The following is a 19004-nucleotide window of genomic DNA, read 5'->3' as shown; positions in this document are numbered from 1 at the left end:
CCTAAATATATCTATGTATAATGTATATATACTTGCGTCTGTGCATCAAATAAAACGTTACCATTGCGTTAATAGAAAGGTAAGCGATTACGACCGTCTAGGCCCGGATCTGCGTGCCCGCTGACCCCACAGTGCGGGGGGGGGGCCACGTCCTTAAGGGGCCCTACGCAGAAGAAATGGGAGGGGAAAAAAAAGCATTAAAGGCTTGTTAACGTTTCAAATATACACTGCCTTGTGGGGAGGGTCCTACAGATTTTGCTGCAGAGGGGGGGGGGGGGGGGGAGGGCAAAATTTAGGGTTTATAACAGTCAAGGAAATTTAAATTATTCCTTAAAATTTAAGGAAAGGTCGTCATGAAAGAAGTATCAGCAAAGTTTACTCAAAAACGCTATTTATTAGCTTTACACAGAAACACAAAGAGTCAGACCTTGGCTAAATTAGGGAACTAACCAAATCCCCCCTCAAAAAAAAAAAAATAAAAAAATAAATAAATAAATAAATAAATAAAAAAGAGGTAAACTCTCAACTGAACAGTTTGCGCCTACCCCCCCCCCCCCCCCCCCCCTTTCGATACGAGGTCACCCCGCATATACAATCACTTTTTTAATGTTTCATATATTGAATAGAATTCTACATTTTCGGATATATAGTCAGGTCTTAAATACCGTAAACGCTTATAGTCATTTTTGTCTCACTTTGTTTGGGTGATTTCAGCTTAACTTTTCCTAGTTCAAAATAAACCGTCGATAGAAAATGATAGTGTTGATCGATTCACGTATTTGAAGAAAGAAGAATATTTGCTTAATAAGTGTGCGTTTTATACTCTTCTCATGTCATTTGATAAAAATTAAATTCGAGTTTTGCATTGGACAGGCGAGTGTCCAGGATTTCATTAAGGGAGGGCTTTTGGTTTCAATGTTTTTCCATTCTTGCTTGCATTATCAGGAAAACACAACAGTGCCAAATAATTCATTTCTTTACACTGTTCCCAATGAGGGGCGTAGCGGTGGGAGGGGATATAAGTCAGAACCGTTATACTATATACATGTCAGAACCCTTATGAAATTCACCTTCTAGAAGATAAATTCTGGTTGCGCTAGTAACCTCAGTATTTACTCATTCTACTGCTTGTTTAGATTTCAAACCTGTTTACTGTGCACTAAATTTCAATAAGTACTAATATATTTCTAAAAAATCTTTTTTAATGACACATGTTTTCAGGTATTCTAAAATAATGCTTAATAAACTAAATAGTAAAAGGTTCGTTGCAAATGCAAATTATTTGCATTACCCAAGCACAATTACTATGCATATTCATTCATAGCAGCAACTCTTCCCTTTTTGTGAACCGCCTAAGTCATCATAGCCTTTTTATAAAAAGCAATATTAAAAATGACTTGTGTTGACAGCCCATTCAGTGGTTCCTCCATCACTGCTTTTAGGAGAATATGATTTTAGTCAATAAAAAGAGGACACTCCTAAATTGCCAGGAAACTTCCCAGAGAATTTTTTTCCTAACTGCTGAACCCTAACTTCAACATTAAAAGTCAAATCTAAAAGTCAAATATGAACTTTTCTTCATTTGACTTTCTATTATGTTTTTCACACTGGGAGGGATTCAATCCCTAAATCCCCCCTTTGGACACAGCCCTGGAATTGAAAGGAGGAAAACTACACTGTGGCCATCCGTTTCGGATTTTAAGGCTTTGTCCTGTATTTTGTAGAGGTCATTCAATAAATTATGACGTTAAAATTTAGTTGTCTAGTTCTTTAAATGAAGAGTTAGTTTCAAGCCAACCCCCCCCCCTCCCTCCCCGCCCAAGGTTTTTTTTATACCAATTGCCTCTGGACATTGACACAAAATAGTGAATCGGGGATACACAAGCATCATCAAAGTTCAACTGTATACAAATACTATAGAATTATAACTGTCCGAGTCCATCGGGCCCGAACTCGGATAATTGGACAGGCAATTAAAGGATGTCCATGACTGAAATGAAATTAAAGATATTTTTTAAAATGACTCAAGTTTTTTGAAGAGAGCAAATGTCTGTTTTTGTAAAATTTAGTAAAAAGTTATTATCGTATTGTCATGTGTGTTCAAGCTTAGGATTGTAGCTGTTAATGCTGGTACAACATTTTCTGAATTGCAGAATGAAATGGGGAAAAAAAAAAAAAACAGAAAAACTAAAACTTTCTAGTTTTTTACTACAAAAAAAGATGATTATGAAATCTTTTAAAATTCAGTGAACTCCAATCATCTGAATCAATTGGAACCGGACCCCATTCAAATAATTAATTTTCTTCAAAAAACAGGGTCTATTTCAATTAATTACTGAAGGTATGCATTAAATAAGGGGGAAAACTTATTTTCAAAGAAGAGCTTTTCATTGATGAATGTACTTTTAGGGCTATACATTAGCAGAGTGGCCATAGGTTGCAAAAATAGTTTGCTTCATATATAATATATTTACCAAGATGTTACTTTATGTTTTTTACCTCAGAATATTCAATGCATCATTGAAACAGGAATCCAAATGTTAAGCTAGTTCTCTTAGTAAAAAGCTTTGAAAGCAGAATAAAGGGGAGAGTAAAAATGAATAAAATAACTCACTGGCTTTGGTTTAAAGATTAAGCCCCCCCCCCCTCACCTTTAGAAGGTGGATGTAGGCCTGCATTACTGGATGTAACTAAGAACAAACTTTATCTTTCAGTTAATTTTCATTAGTGAAACCATGTCAAATTGGCTATGCTATCAGGACAATAAAAATTTGAAGAGAAACAAACTGTAACTAGTATGTGTCATTATAAACTAGTATGTTGTGGCTATCACGAAACTTTCTTCTATATCTTTCTTATAATTCTGATCCCTCACCACTCTTGACGAGGAAGCAATATTCCCAACAAAAACAAAATTACACATGCAAAAACTTGACGACCATCCCAATGTCTGAATTATCGCAAAATCAAAGCAGAGTGAAAATTGAAGGTTATTTTAAAAGACTTGCTTGAATTAGCTACAAATATTTTATTTTTTAAAACATGAGATGGCAACAGTTAAAAGTTTCAAATCATTTTGAGATAATATTTCCAATCATTTCCATACAATTAAAATTACAAGGAATACGCAGACGACAGTTTATTACGATTTATCTTTCTCATTGTTGCATTCATAAAGCTATTTTTATTCGCAAAAAAAAAAAAAATCAGCACCTCTTGGAGCAATTGGCGTGAAAATTGAACCAATGCCTGTTTCATATGAATTCACATTTACTCCGAATTTCATGCAGAACGTAACATTACTTCTTGAGATATGGCACTCACAATGGAAAAAAAGGATGTTCGATTACCCCACCCCCTTTTCAGTTGTTGACACCAAAATAAAATCAGCTCTTATACCTTCTAAGGTCTACCTGTCAATAAATTTTTGTTCGATTCCGTTCATTATTTCTTGAGATACAGCAGTCACAATTGAAGACAAAAAACGTTCTATAGCTCAACCCCCGTTTGAGATACCGACACCAAAAATGAATCAGCACCTGCTCCTGTTAATGGCAACATACGGACCAATATTTGTTTGATTCCGCCAGGTACTTCCAGAGGAATAGCAAGCACGCGTAACTCAAGAAACGTCCCATTGCTCCACCCCCCTTGGAGGAATTCGAGCCAAAAACCAATGGGCACAAGTTCACATTGAGGCACATATGTGTACCAAATTTTGTTTGATTTCATGTGGTAATTTTTGCTGTAGAGCGACCACAAAAAACTGGTCACACACGTACGTGACACACAAACACTACTCAGCACACCCCAAAACGTTCAAATCTATCAAAATTTGAAAATTTGCACGAATTCAATACTTTTTTCTATATATTAGATATAGAAGAAAGTAAAAATAGTTTAACCCATATTAAAGTACAGGTAACTTGAATAATTAAAATATCCTAAAATTTTCTACTTTTGATTTTCCAAAATTGCAGAGAAAAAAAAATAATAATATTCTTCATGTACAAGTATATTTGGAGTTCTTGATTGAGAATTATTAAAATTGTTTTAATAATATTCTGATTTAGGTCTTAATTGTATTGTGAACAAAATTATACATATTATTTTTATTTTTCAAGAGAGGACTAAAATGTAAATTTTTCCATAACCATCTCTCTTCGTTACAACCTTAAAATTTCATGATAGACGTTGTTCACTGTCGCACTTTATTCTGACTGAATAATAAATAGCCAATTTATCTGCTTTAAAATGATTGATTTGTTTTTAACAAATAAAGTACAAATTTGATAATTCATTAACAGCAGTTTTCATAACTTCAGACTTTCAGCTGTATATTTTTATCATTTATTTACACTGTATATTTTTATTATTTATTTACACATTTAACTCTTTGCACTAGACATTTTTTTCTTGCTGAATTTTCATTTCCAAAATTTGAATGGAATAAGTTAATTCCCTGGTATCAAATAAAATTGAATATCTTCTCAGATACGGCAATATATCACATAATGCATAGGGATTAAAATTATTTTTGATGTAGAAGTAGAAACTTTCTAAAATTACATGGAGATGTTTACTTTAAAGTTAAAAAAAAAAATACAGACATAATCCAAACAAAGTTTTGTGAATAAGAGTTTTATATGCATTTTACAGGTACATTCATAGTCCATGATTTCAATACATCTTTTTTATAACAATAAAAATTCAAAAGTAGTTGATATAAGAATACATAAAATAATTCTCACAAGATTCTCAAGTTAAAGTACATTTTAGAATCTTAATACACTGAGTAATTGAATTATCATTCCACTCGAAAAGCCTAGCGCACCACATTGCTAATATTAGACAAAACAGAGCAACACATCATTTAGGATTAGTAGTAAAGTGAAATAGTCTGTTCAAATCTTCAATTTTTGAGGAGATATCCAGATAGAGCACAAGTATCTTCAAAACATACAACTGGTAACATCAACTGTTGGAGGGGTAGGGGTCCAGGAGCAGTATTTTTCAAAGAACTAAAACCTACAAAATATAGAATAAGTACAGTTAATACAAATAAACAAACTCGGGGAAAAAAAGGAAAAGTTCTAGGATAGTTCTTTAGAATTTATAAGCACATGCATTTTCAAAATATGTAACTGTATGACCAATAAATGCATTATATCATTTAATGTTTTTCCAGACTAAAAATAGGAAAAGAAAAGATTAAAATAGAATTACTACAGGAGCATATGAAAACAATACAATTGTTTGTATAGATACTTCAAAACAAATAAACAGATTGCATGGGCCCAGCAGTGTCACTATAATCAATTTTTTTTCAACTTAAAGCATCTAACAAAGTTTCCACAGATTGTAGAGCTGCAGAGTAATAAATTATATATTTATGATTTAATACATCTTTTTCACCAGTACAAATATAACTGTTTTCAACAATATGTTTACATGCCAGAAACCGGAAGCAAGGCCCACATAGTATCCCTTCGACACCAGTCTTCATTTCTTCATCAAGATTTTTTTCCCTGGCTTGTTTATCACTCAATTTGATATTACAGTTACCCCTTGTTAAATTGTGCTTTTCGGGGGACAAAGAAAAAGCACGTATTATGCGAAAGCGCGAAGTAACCAAGGTTATAAAAAATTGTCATCCATCCAACACATACATGTAAATTAGCATTCACTCTTTTTGACATGATTTTCAAAAGGTTTCGATATATTTCAAGAATTTACTATCGCACGTATTGAAACTTATACAAGATTCAAATTGAAGTAAATTTTCAGCGTCAATATGAAATGGTGACTAAAGATGATCTTCATCAAGAGTGAGCATTCCAATACCCTCTTATTCCCAAGGGACTTTCTAATCCCTTCGATTTGCAGTAGAAAGGATGTGAAAAGTAAAAGTAACCAGATTGTTTAGAGAACTCTTTTGCCCGTCCAAAGCATTCTTCCTTTCTTTGATGCAAATCTTGATCTGTGGAACCAAGCACAAATCTTTTCTGTGCTAACAGGCAGTCAGTGAGGGTGTATGTTCTCTTCTACTTAGACCAGTATGACACCTGCCTGCTCTCTCAATCACTGTAAAGGTCTTGGTATCAATACAAAAGAAAACGTGAAGTAGTTTCCAAGCTATATCTTAAAATGAAATATACTGCATGTATGTACATTTGGATAACAAGAGTTGCCACTGCTTTTCCAGCGAATTCAGAAGTTATTAAATACAAACAAAAAACCTGACTGCGTAAAAACCAAAAAAAACTAAAAAGAAAAATGTATAAGCCCAGTAGTTTAGAATGTTATTAAGTACTACTGAATAACTACACCATTGAAATAGTTTTATAACCGTACACAGGTAAGACAACAGTGGGACAGGATCAACAGTGGGGGCCCATTCCTTTCTGATTCAAGGAACCCCATAAAATTTGAATGGGCTCCGACTGTTGATCCTTCTCTTCTGCTTTTGAATTTATGATTAGTCTTATCTGTGTACAATTATAAAACTATTTCAATGGTGTAATTATCAGAAATACTTAATAACATTCTTAACTACTGGGCTTATACATTTTTCTTTTTAGGTTTTTACGCAGTCGGGGTTTTTTTTTTAAATATTTCTTTTTTATTTTACACTTTTTAGTTAATTTTCATTGACTTAGATGATTATGAGAGGATACACTTCTCAATCTTGTCATTTTATTGAGAGAGTTTGTATCTTGAGGTTTATTAAGTAACTTGCGGTGGTCTAAACTACTGATAATTAGTCCCTCTAGGCAGGGCCCGATTAAAATATCGATGGGTCCTAGGCCAAATACTTTTTTGGGGGCCCCTGTATTCAAACTTTATAGCATTAGCCGTCGGCTGAATAAATTTTAGCAAGACTTAAGTAATTTCAGACATTTAGGGGCCCCTAAATATCGGGAGCCCTAAGCCCGGGCCTAGTTGGCCTGTTCAGCAATCAAGTCCTGCTTCTAGGGGCCTAACTCGGCTTAAAGCTACATGTGCATGACCTTCAGCAAAAGCAGCCTGTATAACTCATGCTGGCGCGAGCTAAGAAACGGCGTCAGTCAAATCTCCCAAAACTAAAAAAGGTAGACAAGAAAGTACATAACGCAAAACTCAGTCTCCTGAATCACGACAAAAACAAATGCAACATGTTAGAGATGAAAATTGAATTAGTAGACTTCCTTTCTTTTGGTGCTTATTGCACGGGTTTATTTTGATGAAGACTACAATCTGAGTGTCTTGCCTCCCTTACGCATGATATATTTTTTATTTCAGTAGATTACATATAAACAACACATGAAAGAATTTACATCAGAAAGAGGGGGAAGTACATGCGGAGCGAGGGTGGGAGTTGAACCCACCGCCAACGTTAAATATGCTCGTGGTCTCAATGTCCTCCAAGTGAAACGATACCTTTGGGGGTGCTAGTACCAGGTAGCTATTAGCTCCTGGACTAATTCTAAATTCTCATTAACTGTTCAATCCGGTGATGGTGCTGCCATCTATCGGTATGGTATAAAAAATAATGGAAGCAAGGCACTTAGTATGCAGTCCTCGACATAAATACAGTTGTGACTCGGAAGCGGAAGTGTGAGAAAGAATCGCTTAGACCACTCGGCCACTGAGGCGGGACCGCCGCGAATCTTAAGAGAGAAGGGAGGAAAACATGGACATGAGAACCGGTTCGCTTAACTAGATGGATGTCCATGTGGTAGAAAAGTGATTCCTTTTCAACCAACGATCGTCCGCCATTTTGTGGGCAAATACTTCCCACTGCACATCCAATAAGCTTACTATGGGTTCGTTTTCCGCAATTTTTGCGGGGATTTTCCATTTTAAAGTACCACTTTCAATGGAACATCTTATTTTTTGAAAAAAAAAAAAAAGTCTCAAAATAATTTTGTATTGGAAATTCACTATTGGAGGTAATTTCAGAACAGAAAATAGATTTCGCATCTTCCTAATTTGTAACTCATGTTTTATTCGGCTATTTGAAACATTAAAGTACCTACCTTTCTCGTCGACGAAAAACTAATTTAGGGTTTTATGGATTCCGGGTAAGTCAGTTTGAATCTCTAGAGGCCATTCATTGATTACGTAAGGATGATTTTGGCAACTTGCTTACCCTTACATGGGGGAGGGGGGGGGGTCGAAAGATTTTTCACCCCCTCATCTTACGTAAAATTCCATTTCGATTTTCAAAATAATAAAATAACAAATCTTACATCGCTGGAATCGTTATTCTTTTTTTAAAAACCTTTAAGTGTAAAAAAAATATTTACTAAAAGGATTCTAGACTGAATGTTTTTTCGATAAATATTTTTTGTATATAATGAAATACTAATTTAAAATAAGACATGCAATACACAGTGCGATACTTTTATTATATTTTACACTATTCATTCTATGAAAAACAAGTAAAAACAGCTCATCCTTATACGTTTTTACCTTCCCGAAGAAAATAAAATATGATCCTTGCCAAACCACTTGACCGCACAATTTCTAATATAGAATATCGACTTGAAAATTGCCCCTTCTTTTTCTTATTCTATTATAGCAAAAAAAAAAAGCAAAAATGCCTTGTTCCATTTTTGCAATTTAAATAGTATTTTCGCATTTTTCAAAAAATGTGACCATAGTGGAAACCTTGATTGAGACCAGAACATTATAGGTGCTTTTCAGGCCTTGACACAAGCAGTTTTTTTGGGGAGACAATATTTTTTTCAGAAAATGAGTGAGAAAAAAAAGAGCACACTGAATAGATCATATAAATGCATTTTAAACAACTTATAACAACAATTTTAAAATGACATGTAGAGAACTTACCCTTGCCACCTTGTTCAACAAGTCTCTTTCAATGGAAAGATATCAAGGAAATTAGTCAACCTTTTCCATGTTCAGATTGCTCAATTTGAGGTCAGTTCAGTCGATTCACAGGGAGACTGCAAAGAAGGAAATATGTAAAGCAGGAAGATACTGGGTTTAAAGCCCAGTTTTATAGGAAAAATATCCGCTTTGTAGAGGAACCATCGTTGAAGACAGGATGCTTAGGTTTTCTGCAAAAAAAAAAAGGCAATTTAAAGAAAGAATATGATTAACATGAACTGCATGCATTGGGGACAAATAGTTACCTATTTCACAAACTACTTTGACAAATTGTCAAATTTTCATCTTAGTAGTAACTACCCAGGGTTGGCTTTCTGCCGGCAGAAACTAGTTTTTGCCGTGCCAGTGGCAGAAACTGGTTGTAACCGGTAAAAACCGGCAAAAACTTAAAAGCATTTTTAATTACTTAAGTGATTGCTAAATGATATTCGTTTAAGTAAACTAAAAAATGAAACTTCATTTCATCATTTAAAAAAAATAAAATTCTATGCTAATGCCCTTGATTTAGTTCGAGAAGGGAACTTTTCATTTGCAGATGCTCGTAATGTTTGGATTAATTTAACAAAGGACGAAAAATCATATAGGTGCTCAGGAAAGAGGAGCGACATACAAAATTAAAAGGCATTTCAGATTTTAATTTGCTCACTTATATGCTTCATCTAAATTGTTTGTGATCGAAATTATCACGTGCTTCAAGAAGAAAGTGCCAGAATTTTACTTGCCAATATTAACATAAATTTTGTACCTAATGTCACAGCTTTGCAAAATAAATTGGCCCTATTTCTCGAAACTTATTTTCCAGTCGAATTTCTCCCACTACCCCAGTTACTACATGGTGGACCAGTTTAAAAAAAAAAAAAAAAACAATAGATGAAAGTTTCAAACATTGCTTGTTCCTTCATGCATTGCCTGCTAGCTCTTCTGTTGCAGGAATATTCTAAAGTTTCTCATTTGTACATATTAGATGGAGAAACTGTTTAGATTTTAGAAATAACCTTTTTGAAGAAGCAACTGCAGGGTCCAAACAATGTAATATTTGATTTTAAATTGTGGTAATATAATTAAAATGTGCTTTGGTTAATAATTATTTTTTCCATGCACTTCCTATTGCATGTCAATAATTTTTTTTAAAATTATTATTTTGTGAGTTTTTGCCAGTTTCTGCCGCAACTGTGGCAGAAAGTGGTTTTCGCCATGCCAGTTTAACCGGTTCCTACCAGTGGTTTTAACCGCCTCCGCAGAAACTTGCCAACCCTGTAGCTATCAGAATAGAGGCTCTATCCTTTGAGGAATGCACTAGCCCAAAATACACCTTGTCATCATATAATTCCATCAATCAAATATTGTTTTGAAAATTACAGATTATCAGGGGCTCTCAAACCCCTGTCCCTTCTTAGATGGCAGGACGTTTTCACCCTAGGAAGATTTGAAATTATTACATGAAAACAAATCACTTGTTGACGATTTGCAAAGCAGAGGAGAAAACACAGCATTTAACTTACTTTTACCACATTGAAACATACTTAGCATAAAAACGCATCGAGTTATATGCTTGTAGAATCGTAATGTCATGAATACAAGAAGTCATAAAATCCACCTCGGGAAGATGCTCAATATTGTTTGATATTAATTTTCAATTTTACTAATTAGCCTGCTCAAAAATTAATTTCACTCTGCTGCAATGCTTGTAGCTAACATTACAAACAGACCGGCCCAATATAATAGTTAAAACAAAAATAACATACTTCGTATATAATTATACAGAACACAGTGAAACAACCATTTAGCTCGAACACCGTTGATGCGGAATTAAATATTACGTTACAAATATAATGTATAATATTATGCACAAGCAAAAATAACCAGCGTACTTTGCATTGATCAGTACTTAAAATACAAAATTAATAATCTCAAATGCGAACGATAAGGTATTAAACGACTTAAATATTAGAATGAATACATTAAAGATTCAATATATATTTTCTAAGCCAACAAGAAATATAAATAATACACAATAAATATCTACAAACTGAAACTATTATGGTTAATGACTGATCAATTAAAAAAAAAAATGATACAAACGTCGGAAAATTCAAAACCACATACCTCCACCAAAAACTGCTCGAACGTAAAAAAAAATGGCTTCCTTCCGGAAAAACATGAATACCCTGCCAATAATCTAATCGCCAGATATACAAGCCAACGCCAAGTGCCGGTTAGATCAAAAGATGGACAATTTCTTTGGAGTGCCGCGGTTGACCTATTGTTCTCCGGTCAGGTTTTCCTCGAATGTGCAAACTCGACCTTGTGATCTCGTCTTCGGACGTCCTCCGGATGCGCCTTCATCGCCTGAGGATGTTGTGAGGCCCTTCTTGTCCCCATCCAGGATCTCCAAGCCCGGTTGGAAGACGTTCATAACTTCGCACGAGAGCGAATCAACATCACGGCGGAGAAGATGAAGACCCGATACGACACAAGGTCTACTGGACATGAATTCAACGTAGGTGACAAGGTTTGGTTATGGAATCCCATCTAGAGTCCCTATATGAAAACGTAGTTTTCAGAGTTGCGACAACGCGGCATCATTTTCCTATTGGTCGAAGACCGCCTGAGGCAGTGTTTCTTCTTCTCCCGTAGGATTAACATGGAGCGTATGACAGTGCTGTGGAAAAACCCAAAATATGGAAAATTAAAGGTGAGTCCAAGATTTTAATGCTCATATTACTGTTCTACAATGTTCAAATTATACGTGTGTAGCTTTACTTGAGTGAGTCCATTCCTATTTCTTTAACTATCGCGTAATTATATCAAGAACATGTGTTCCGGTGTGCTAAAATTCCCTTCTGACACTTTATTTGGGTCTTTTATAGTTAGTTTTCCTGTTAAATTGATTATCCCAATCACAACGTTATTGAAAAACAACACTTTAAGACAAGGCAAAAGTTTAAATTGTGTAAATTAAATTTTTTTAACGATAGATCTCTGTATTCGGTTTGGCGCGATCAATTTCGTGCTTGGCGACGAGTGGAAGTAAACAAAACATACACTTGTGATGTACGTGAAGATGTCTTAACTTGTGATTTGTATTATAAATGCTGTATGTAGCAGAAATTTTTTTAAAAAATAAATGTGACTTAATATTAAAACCCATTTTAACTTATGTTTTAATGTTAGGGTTTTTATTTTTCCTGATCATTGACAAAAATTGACTTATGTATCGTTTTTAATATTCCTTCAAGCTATAAAACTCCAAGTTAAATCTTCTCTTTATGCAACGTAAGTATTTACAGTGTCAAATTTTTGTTTTTTGAAAGGAGATGCAGAGGAAATAAAATGCTTATAAATTATAGAACTTTCAATGCTTGCTGGCAGTATCTTTTAATAACATTTAGATTTAAGGAAACGATTTGTTATGATTTTCTGCCAAATATGTATTAGTTAAAAATTTTAAAAAAAAATGTCAATTCGATTATGAAATTAATGTCACCACATGAATTTGCCAAAGCGTTTGAGGTGGATATGAAGTAGAACACTTGCTTGACACACGGCAGTTTTATCGATTTGAAAAACGCGTATAAGTGAAAAACGCGTTTAACAGAGGTCGCGTATAAGCGAGAGATCACTGTAATTCTATCTTGATTAATGTGGAGTTAAATTTTAACTAGTGTGGAATTGCATTTTAAAATAAAGGCTGTCATCGTGGGGTTTTGAGATTATCTGTAAAGATAAGGGTTCGAAAATATCCGATATTTTGATATATAGTCGAGTCCCGACTTACGCGAGGGATGCGTTCCAAGACCTCTCGCGTAAGTCGAAATTTCGCATTGTGGAAAAAGTATGTGTAAAAACTTTTATAAACATAACCAATCAGTTAGACACGCGTGTAAACACAACCTTAAACAGTTAAAAACCTTTTCTTAACCATACGTTACTGCTTCTTGCATAAAAAACTGAATTTTTATTTGTATTTAAAAAAAAAGCTGTTTTATTCGACATAAAATACTGCTATGATGCACAAAAACAATGATCAATGGGAAAGAAAGACATAAAATAAACCAGTACTGTACGTACGGCATGTAGTAAGGAGAACAAATGCCCTATAGTTGTACTGTACATTTGATTCAGTAATGATATTTGTAACTTAAAAAAAAGTGAAAATGATGATTTATGCTGCAATTATTCTAATATATTTTTAAATACAGTTGCTTCATTGGTTCTTTTATAAAGTTTCCATCCATGGCATTACCCCTCTTCCTGGTTTCTTTAATTTACAATAAAAAACAGCTTCCATTTTCATAATTTTTGCATTTTGCTTGGATACTATTACTCGGTGAACTTTCATGGATTTCCTTTTCTTGACTTTTAATTGTACGTATGGAAGATTCACTCATACCGCCATACCTAATTGTTGTGCGGTCGAAGGTAATCCCTTCGAAGCATTTTTTGGTTCAGCTTCAGCTTTTCAAGAAGCTTTACCTTTTCTTTAATTGTCAGAAAAGTTCTCCTTTTCTTTCTATCTTCACGAACTTTAGACAAAGCAGCGCTCCTAGGTGTCTTTATATTTCGTTAACTTTCGCATTTAGAATGAAAAAAAAAATGGAAAATGAGAAGTAGTTATTTATATAAGCGATAAAAGACTAGTACAGTGTGGGTACTTCTGCTCTCAGTGATTCTAAAGGGATGAAGGTCCGTTCACGAAAACAACTTACTCACCGCAGTGCCTTTCCGAAAATTTTCATGTTGCGGGCGAGGAATTCGCGCCAGCTCAAAAATTCTTTACTGTTGAAAAAATCGGGTTATAGCCATTTTGCGTAAGTCGGATCGCTTTGTAGCGGGAGTCGACTGTATATTGGATATTTTGATATTTATCCGATGTTTTCAACCAATGCAAAATCAAGTGTTTAGTAACTGCTTCCTTAAATCAGAGTTATTTATTTTCTTACATTATTATTATAATGCATCAACTTTAAAAGTAATTTTTCTTTCATTATTTATATTCATTTATTACATGTTCATGATTTTGCCTCACCCACTCAAAAAGTAATTCAGTTGCATTCGAGATCATTTCAACCACTCATAAAAATAAATATATAAATAAATAAATATTCAATTTATCAGAGCTTATCTTAATTTGTTGAAGTCTTTAGAAAATCAGTACTTTTGTCAGGAAATAGAACATTGAAATAAAGGGGAATTCAAATGCTCTAAAACAGTGGCGCCCAACATACGGCTTTCAAAACTGATTCATGTGGCCAGCTGAAATATCAGGTATAGATAAATGAATTTACTAAAAAATGTGGCTTTATTTTAAGGAATTTAAATTCAAGCATCAGTATATTGCATTCTCTGTATTTTTACTTCACTTAAATTTATATATTAAAAACAAACAAAAACAGTTTATAATTAATTTCTTTATTATGCACTCACATTTTTTTCAATGTAAGCGCTTTGATGAGGTAGTGGCATTCGCATAAAAGTTTAAGACAGGAGTTCAATTTTTTTCCCCGCGATCTTGACTAAAACCATTAAAAAAATTAATTCATAGTTTTCTGAAAAGTACTCAGGACTGCTGAAATAACACTTTCTGGAATAAAATTTGTTCAATATAACTATACCATGTGATTTCATTATAGGATTTGTAGGACCATAGGAGCTATTTGTTGGTCAAAAAATAAAACAAAAAATATTAATATTATTCAAATAATTGGAACCCGTACAACATGCCCCATTGTCCAACGTGCCCCACCTTCCCCTACAATTTTGTTGTGGATATTCCTAAGTGAGGTGCAGAAAAAACAAGCAAGTTTTCTCACGGTTCCTAAAAAATTTAGAATCACGAACGTTCATTACTTATTTTAGTCATCATAAACTGATGATTTCTCTTCTTAAGAGCATGAGAAGATGATGCACAGTAACAAATATGTACATAATTTTATGTACGTAATTAAATGAAAAACAATCTATGCTAGTCAAAAGAGATTGATGAATTAGGTAAAATATTCCCCTGTAATATGTGTTTTACTTTTTCAAGTGTTTTTAAAACACACCCTGTTATTTGAAATTAAATTTTACAACACACTTAATGCAAAGTAGTTGAAATATAGCTCTGTTTCAATTTAAGTGTGTTTATTTATTTTCCATTTATAATTTTATGAACTAGTTTTAAAAAACATTCTTGCCAATTGTGTTCAGCCGTATTGATGATTTAGCACATTTGAAGAGTTTTACTTCTGCTTTTATATTTATTTGCCCTTAATGTTTTTTAAGTTTCTTCCAGATATTCTGCAACTTGAAGAAAGCTCAACTACCAGCTGAATTACAGCCCTGATGCAGATGTTCTAGAAAACTCATGATAGTATTGTACTGTTCGCTTAAAGAATTGTGTAATAGAATGATCTCCAATCTTTAGTTTACAAGGATGAACAGAAATCATTTTCCAAGTTTTATTAGCTTGACAGCTTTATCAAAACTAATGAAGTTGTTTAAAAAAATAATAAACTTCCATACATAATATGCCATTCATGTTTGTTATGCTTCTTATTATGCTGATGACTTCAGGAAATTTGTTGCCAAAATGGACTTTGGACTTTCAACAATGACATACAAACCAACAAAAATTTTGTGTTTAAATGCTAAATAGTGTAATTAAATGAAATTTTGATCTTCTTCATACAAACAGTGCTGTATTTCTGATTTGTCACTCTTATTATCATATTTATTATCATTCATTTGTACAATAATATTGAAATGTAAAGAGGTAAAACAAACAATAATTTTGCAACAGAAATTGAGAAATAGCTGGAATTCTGTTTTGATTCTCTAAATTTAGAGTTTTGAATTTGTTTTGTAAAACAAATGCTTTAAGGTTTATGCTCGTTTGTCATGTAAAAATATTGTTTTCAATTTAGATTTTTAATACATTTTTCGGGTATTCAATGCAAGGCTAATTTAAGAATTTTTAAAAATTTGGTAATAATAACCACATTTTGAACATGTGAATATTTTAAAGTTACGTTGCATTTCAGAAAACACAAAGGATTAATCTTTACTTATTTTGTTACTTAAGCAGTTATTGACAATAATAGTTTGCCCCAAAATCTATAAAAACTACAAATTCTGTTTTGTACCCTGAATTTGATTTTAATTGCCTAATGGAGAAAAATGTCTTTGTTTTCTCCTTTTTTTTTGTGTAAAAATGATAGAAATTCTATGTTTGAAATAACGTTTACAGATGTAACAAAAAAAAAAAATGAACATTAGAGACTTATGTTGTAATCTTTATGTGGTAATGACGTGAAGAATATTAGTATGGAATGAATGAGTTTTCTTCATGCTAAGTTGTATTTAAAATCTCTGTCAAAATTAAATGTAAACATTGCTTTTCCATGAACATTGAAAATAAGTACAAGTCCTCTACTGGTGCTGTGAATGATTTTTTTCTTTGTTTCCTTAAGAAAGTGTCTACTTTCCTTTCTTTGTAATATTGTTTTCATGTGAAAATATTGTTCAAAATTTAAGTAATATATGTATGATGCAGATAAATAAATAAATAACGATAGATACATTTGTTTCTTATTCATATGAGTTGAAAATATGTAGTGTTTAAAATTACACCTCTTCAACTCCTCAATTTATTTCTAAATGTTTCTATCTACATCAAATTAAAGTAATAATTTTGAACTTTATTCAAATTAATATTTTAACCAGGAGTGCCTACTGAACCACTAAAATATTTAGATGTTCTTGGTATCTTTTCTTTCTTTTTATGGGGCGGGGGGGAGGGGGTTACCTCGTTTTGACCATCTACCTATTTCTAGTATTGAACTTTCAAATTTTCCTTTGCATATTTATCTTTCAAATTTTTAATTTAATGTTCAATTTAATCACATTTAAATCAGAAAATTGTACAGGGTAAACTTAAACATGCAGTTTTAATTAGCATTTTTTTAATAGCAAACTATTTTAATTAGTGATATTGCTTTTTAGATGGTTACAGGAAATATTTTTAGATTTAAAACTCTTTACAACGTTTGCCTTTCCGAAACAAAAACAAGCAATTTCTAATGTGCATTATCTGTCATTCATTTATTTATTTTCAACTTCTTACCTTTTTTTATCTCTTTATTTATTTTGAATCAATTAAATTCTAACACATGGAGGTGAGAATTCACATGCTGCGAACCAAAAAAAGAAATAAAAATTATTACAAAAAAAAAAAAAAAAAAAACTGTCGGCAGATTTAAATGGATATATTTTTGCTGAAATTAAAAAATAATAAATAATTCCTTAGTTTTCACTGTAAAAGGCATGTGACAGCAAAGTTGCACTTTTTGAAGATTAGCCCATTAGTGACTGAAGTTTTTAATTGAACTAATGTTTTCTTTTTCGGATGAAAATGCTGAAAATTTTGTGTTTTAAATAAAGTTTATAGATACAATAACACCAAAAAGTAAATTGAACAACAGAGATCTATGTTGTTTACAACAACAACAAGATTACAACTATGAGATCATGCTATTGATCTGAAAACTTAGCATGAAATAAATGAGTTTTCCTCATGCTAAATTGTTTTCAATTTTTAGTTTTTGCTTTGTCATAAAAATTCAAAATAAGTACAAGTCCTTTTTTGGTGCTCTGAGTTGTTTTAATTTTGTTTCATTAAAAAAATGTCTACTATCTAACTACCTTTCATTCTAGTATTGTTTTGGTATAAAAATGTTGTTGAAAATTTTAAATAATAGATAGTGTACTTTCAAGAAATAAATATAAACTAATGGAGACATCTGTTTCTTATGCATATAAGAATGTTGAAAAAATATAATGTGTCAAAATACACCCCCCCCCCCTCCTTAACTTCCCAATTTATTTCTGAATATTTCTATCTGCATCTAGTTTCAAATAAAAATGACTTCTGATTAATATAATTTCAGTTTTCAACTTTATACAAATTAATCTATTAATTAGGTGTGCCCACTAAACCATTAAAATATTCAGAGGTTCTTAATCTCTTTTTTAGAGTGGGGGGGGAGGCGAGATAGGATCCCCGCAGTGTGGGGTGCCCCACGTCTTAAGGAGTCCAACGGCCTCTGAAATTTTTAAAAAAAAATTGAAAAAACCTAGCACTAAGACTTATTTAACGTTACAAATATACACTAATGGCCTCTGGGGAGGGGCTATACAGATTTTGTTGCAGGGAGGCCTAAAATGTATCGATCCCGGCCTGGATAGGATACCTTGTTTTAAGCTTCTACATATTTCTAGTATTACTCTTTCAAACTTTCCTTTGCATATACATGGGTGCCACACCCCTAACAGCACCCCCCCCCCCCCCAGTAGGTGGGCATCCCAGGCATATATTTCCTTCCGGAATTTTTAAGCTAATGCTAAACTTTGTTCCATTTAAATCAGAAAATTGTATATTTTTCCTTTTATAGAAAAAGAATAAATAAGTAATGCTTTTGATATCAATATAAGAAATATTTCTATGTTCAAAAATCTTTATAAAGCTTAATTTAATGTAGCCAAAACAAGCAGTTTTTTTATGTTCGTTATTTGTTGCTTATTTATTTATTTTCATTTTCTTAATCAGTCTTTATTTTTTCATTCATTTTGAATCAATTAAAATTATAATATAATTTTCGTTGTCTCGGAATCTTTTGATTAATTTAAAATTGATCGTATTGAAGAGAATAAGGTTTAAGAAAAAAAAATCTGCTTTTAATTCTGCTAACACAGGGCCATTTTGTCTTTTTTTAATGTTTGAATCAAAATCGAGCGTTTCACTTATTGAACAGCATCACGGAGTAGAAGGAAGGAGAGAAATGTTTTAAGGGACGGCTAGTTTAAAAGTGGCAACGATTTTCCACTGACACCAGAGGGCTCTGTAGGTGCACCGCTCCCATGTGTTTTAGTTAGATTCCAATTGGATTCCATTGAAAAGTTTGCATATAATGTAGTAAAAAAGTAAAAATTTCGCCAGCTCCTCGTCGTAAGGAGTTCTAAGTTTTCAAAACAACATGCCAAAGGAGCTCCAGGTGTATCTTATTTTGATATTTTATAGAATTTGTTTGCCTTAATTATGCTTTGAAAACTTTCTTCTTGAGATTAAGTTT

At 32.8% G+C, this 19004-nt stretch overlaps 1 long non-coding RNA gene across 1 annotated transcript; it reads right to left on the bottom strand.

The window, feature by feature from the left end:
• Positions 1-4662: 4662 nt before the first annotated feature.
• Positions 4663-11102, bottom strand: LOC129222796 (uncharacterized). The gene is made up of 3 exons (XR_008580612.1): positions 10999-11102; positions 8833-9062; positions 4663-5028 (listed from the first exon to the last, which is right to left on the bottom strand). It is a non-coding gene; the product is annotated as an uncharacterized LOC129222796 (long non-coding RNA).
• Between the last annotated feature and the right edge of the window lie 7902 nt (positions 11103-19004).

The sequence above is a fragment of the Uloborus diversus genome, chromosome 5 (assembly GCF_026930045.1).
Source record: "Uloborus diversus isolate 005 chromosome 5, Udiv.v.3.1, whole genome shotgun sequence".
NCBI classification, from domain to species: domain Eukaryota; kingdom Metazoa; phylum Arthropoda; class Arachnida; order Araneae; family Uloboridae; genus Uloborus; species Uloborus diversus.
Note: the sequence above shows the minus strand (reverse complement) of the source record. Positions and strands in the feature narration are given on the sequence as shown.